The sequence below is a fragment of the Halichoerus grypus genome, chromosome 9 (genome assembly GCF_964656455.1).
Source record: "Halichoerus grypus chromosome 9, mHalGry1.hap1.1, whole genome shotgun sequence".
Lineage (NCBI taxonomy): Eukaryota > Metazoa > Chordata > Mammalia > Carnivora > Phocidae > Halichoerus > Halichoerus grypus.
The window spans coordinates 134296202-134301293 of record NC_135720.1 but is presented as its reverse complement, the minus strand read 5'-3'; positions in this window follow the sequence as shown (position 1 = coordinate 134301293).

The following is a 5092-nucleotide window of genomic DNA, read 5'->3' as shown; positions in this document are numbered from 1 at the left end:
TCCGGCCGGGCGGGCGGTGCACCCCGGGGGTGCTCCCTGCTGCGCCCCTGCGCCCTGCTCCCCCGCCCCTGCGCACTGAGAGCCGGGGCTGGAGGCGCTCCGCAGCTGGGCAGTTGCCGGGAACTGTTGCCACAATAAACCGCATCACGCGGACCTGGGACCTGGGCGGCGGCGGGACGTTTGTAACTGGAAACGGGAAGATCGGAGGCGTCTAAACCACAAGGAGGATGCAAACTGCAGCCCTCTGCAGAGGGAAGCGAGGGGTGGGAGGAGCCCGCTGCCCGGCTGAGTTAGTTTTGGAAGTACCCTAGACTAAGGCATCCTGCGGGGACCTCTTATTTGTTCCTTTCTAAGGCCCCGTGGGAGCCTCTCCCGGGCCCCCCGGACGCTGGGGACCGTGCGGAAGGCGGCGGCGGCGGAGTCCGATCGCGCGAGCAGCTCCCGAGCGGAGGCAGGCAGTGCAGACAGACCCACGGCCCCCGACGGCAGGGTCACAGGCAGAGCTGGGGAGGACGGCCACGGTGACGCAAACAGAAACCCACACAATGAAGAAAACCAGGCATTAGGATCAGAACAGCTCGGCAGCCGAGAAATGGGTTATGCAAATCATTTTTATGGAGACTGCGTTTTGTGAGCTGTTACAGGGTAAGGAAAGTGCCTGGCTAGGCATACTTCTCTCCGAGAATTAAATAAAAATGGTGTCATCCACCAAAACAGGCAGACCAGGAAGACTGCTCAAAGAGCAACAGGTTCTTTCCTGGATTTCTTTTTTCTTTTTGTTCTATTTCTAAATTAATTTTTATTTTCAAGAATTAAAAAATAAAAAGCTGAAAGGGATCTTAGACATCATTTACCAACCCCTTATTTTACAGGCTGTAAACCTAGGCTCAGAGAGGTTGAGTGATTCAGATTGCGGGGGGGAGGCTAGTTAATGAGGGATCTGGAATGAGGAATGGGGTGGCCTGACTCAGTGGGTCCATGAATCCACAACACCAGGAAGATTCCAGTAAGGATTCTTGGAAATGTAAAAATCCTGGATCCTTCTGGGGAAGTTACTGGTCGGCTCTGTTAGAAGAAGCTGATTATTTACATCATAGCATTTAAGTTCATTTCACTGCCTCTCCTTACTGCTTGGATGGTGTTGCCTGTCAATTTTCCTTTCACTAAAAATGAGAAGCGAGGAAAGAGGGGATTAAACTCAAGTGGAAACATTATAGTTATTGAGCAAGGAGCTTGAAGGATTTGTGAATGAAGCTGAAACAAGGCTCAGATGGTGTTTGGGGAACATATCTGAAAGTATTAACTCATGGTTATAATGAGTCACATGAAATATTCCAACTGGGAACAAAAAATTCTCAACTAAAATAATTTGACACAAAAGACACCAATGAAATGTTCTTGACAAAGTTTAATGAAAGTGTACAGGATGAACAGTGAGAGGTTTTTCTCTTTCCTTTCCTTTCCTTTCCTTTCCTTTCCTTTCCTTTCCTTTCCTTTCCTTTCCTTTCCTGTTCTTTCCTTCCCATTCCTTTCCTTTCCTTTCCTTTCCAGGCAATCTGTGAACAGAGATTTGTTAAGCCATCAGTGTGAATCAATGGGGTGGAAGCCAAATGTGTTCTGCAGGTATCTCTGGAAGCATCCTATAACTTCCAAAGTTGTAAAATGCTTTTTCTAGGGATGTGCTAGAGTCTACTTACACTGCCTCAGGAGAGCTGATTATCAGGAATATTTGGACCTAATTGTTAAACACAGTCATTATTAAAAATAAAGTTATATAAATTTACGATTAGTTATATTAAAAATAAAGGTAATAAATACAACTTATCAGTTCCTTATTATTTTATTACAATTTACTGCTGCTATGTTTTTGAGTTTGTTAGTGTTTATTGTGCCTTCATGATGTGCTACTGTGGATCTCTTTCCAACTCCACCCCCAGTGACATCACAGCCAAAGTGGGAATATGGACACCATGAAAATTGATAAAAGGTAACAATCAGGGCTTTCTCCCCCCACCCCCACCCCTGGAGCTGGTTATTAAACATTTACGAGCCTACTTCGGCCTTTTCTCTTTTATTCTGGGAACATCAAGAAATAGCTCTACTCTGCTTACCCTTCTCTGATTTCTGCAACCACCCCCACCCCCAGCCATGGAATATGTGTGCGTATCATTTCTCCTCCTCCCTTCATTCTGGAGCCTTGTACTAAGGCTCTGTTCTGTTGGCCCTTAATGATCACGCTCTGGTCTTGGATAATTTGTTTCCACTTTGAAGGCTGCCAATGTGAAAAAGCCTTTGATTTTCACCAAAACAGGGCCATCGCTTGCCTTTTTTTTTTTTTTTTTTTAAGGTAAGCTCTGTGTGCAAGTTGGCACTCAAACTCACCACCTTGAGATCAAGAGTCACATGCTCCATGGACTGAGCCAGCCAGGCGCCCCAACACTTGCCCATTTTAAAGTTTGACTACCATCCTTGGTTTTTCTCTTCAGTTTTGAATAATCTCGAGAAGGTCAACTCTCCACTTCCCTATAGAATTTAAGCCTGAGTTTTGATCTGAACTCTTTTTTCTCTGGAGTGATGAGGATATTGTAAGGACTGGTGTCTCTCAAATTGTAACGTGCACCCCCCGGAGACCTCGTTAAAATGTAGATTCCCTGGGTGCCTGAGTGGCTCAGTTGGTTAAGCGACTGCCTTCGGCTCAGGTCATGATCCTGGAGTCCCTGGATCGAGTCCCACGTCCGGCTCCTTGCTCAGCAGGGGGTCTGCTTCTCCCTCTGACCCTCCCCCCTCTCATGTGCTCTCTCTCTCTCTCATTCTCTCTCTCAAATAAATAAATAAAATCTTAAAAAAAAAATGTAGATTCCCATTGAGTAGGTTTGGACTGGGGCCCAAAGACCACATTTCTAACAAGCTTCCAGTGGTACTATTGGTAGAGCATCGTACTTGGGGTAGGAAGCGTATAAAACACATCTGAATATTAAATCATTACTTCAAAAGACAGACAGGAAAGATGGAAGGAAGGAGAAAGAATTGAGGAGGAAAATGAGAGGTGAGAATGAACACGAAGTCCATACTTCATTTTACTTCCATCTAGGAAGTACCTCTGAGCATAAAATTACAGCTTCTTTTCCCTCCTCTCTGGTAGAGGATGGGTCTTTGTGAGTAACTGGGTCACGGCGAGGAAGAAAAGAAAATCCTTCCTTGCTGTCACCCAAGCTCTGGAGTTAGGTTTTCCTCTTTGTCTGTTTTGAGCTAGCTATCCTTCCAGGGATGGTGGGTAGACCAGAGGGCAGAGATAGATGTTTCCCTGCGGCGCTGAGAACATTGGTGTATGAGGGCAGGGTCGGTGCCATGCAGCTGAGGGGTTTCCAGTTGCACTGAATAGAACGATTCCATGCTGACCTTCATTCCCAAACATGTCCCAAATGACTAATCACCACAGTAATGGCTGACAGCTTGGGTGCTTGCTAAGGATTAACTGAGAGAGGGAAGCTCATGGCTATGTTGGTGTTTCTATTTTATTTCTATTTTATTAGTCAGTTATTGGCTTAAAGCCCGGATTGGAAAACTATGGCCCCCGGGCCAAATCGGGCCCACTGCCTGTCTGACACGTTTTTATATTTTTATATTTTTAAACAGTTGAAAAAAATATTGGAAAAAAAATAGAAAAACGAAGCCCATTAATTAGTCATTTGGGACAATTACATGAAGTTCAAATTTCAGTGTCCGTAAATAAAGTTTTATTGGAACACAATCAGTCCCATTTGTTTACATATTATCTAGGGCTGCTTTTGTGCCCTGATACATGCGCTAAGAAAGGTTTTTACCCCCCGGGCTTTGCTGGAACACCCTGTTGGACAGGAAGCCTGTGGAGTGGGGAAGACCACCTCACTATGTTGAAAGGCTGTTTTGTATCCTGGGAGGTGGTGCAGGGAACATTGTAGCTTCTGGAAAAAGAAAAGAGAGCACCAGATTGTCAGAAACGAGTGGCATTTTGAGTGTCTTCTTGAATTTAAAGACCTAGTTAAAAAACCCCATCTCGTTCTGGTTCTTCATGTTCCTTTGTCAGACACTTCAGCCCAAACACTGTATATCTGGGAAACAGTCCTCTCCTTTGTACACATACATCGTGTCACTCAGATGTGAGGGGCCGCTGAAGTTTGCCTTTCTGGCAGGTGGCCTCCACGACAGTACCAAGCACATTTAGAAACCTCCTGAATCTGTCTATGAACTACCACTAGTAAAGAAGAAACAACCGTACTGGAATATTGTCACAAAAAAGAGGCAACAACGCAGTTGCCTCATCAGGATCTTTGCGACCCAATCGATGTCCGAATGCTTGCAGTAACACCAGCAATGAATTAATGGAGTTGCTTCAAAATGCAGAGGGCAGGCACATCTCAGGACTCGCTTTCAAGGACTTGATATGACAGATTCTTGCAGAGAACATCCAGAAATAAAGAAGTCAGCCCTCAAACAGGGGAAGAATTGTTTGCCGAACTTTGGCATTAAGCCAACCATCTTGATGTTTGCTCATTCAACACAAACTGGATAAATACGGAGAGAAAACACCCATCTCAGGATAATTGCTCAGAGATTATTGACCTTGACCATAAATTTAGCAGGAACTATCTCCTAGAATTAAAAGACTTCCATTTACATCCTCCCTAAGAACCAGTTCTGGGCCACGTTTAGGGACTATGTGGGTCTAATTTGGGGCTGCGCGCTTAATGGGGTTGTGAACAGGGAGAAACAATACTCACTGAATGGCAGTTGGAGAGGCAGGCTTGCTTTTGAGAAAGCCGTAACGACTCCGGAGCTTACACATGGCAATTTTCACACACCGATATTCTCACAATTAAAGAAAAGTAATATTTAAATGATTTTCGCTGCTTCCAATTTTGGCAGTACGTGGGCCCAAAGCACTGAGGCTTCTCAAATTGCTGGTGTGATTTTTATCGAGCCGGCCTTGAATGTATTGCTGGACGCTGCAGGGGAGCTGGGTTGCTGCAAGAACTGAATGACTTCAGGGAGAACAAAGCTCCCTAAGAGACTTGGATTTTTTTTTTTTTCTCCACTGGAATGTGGTGGAAAG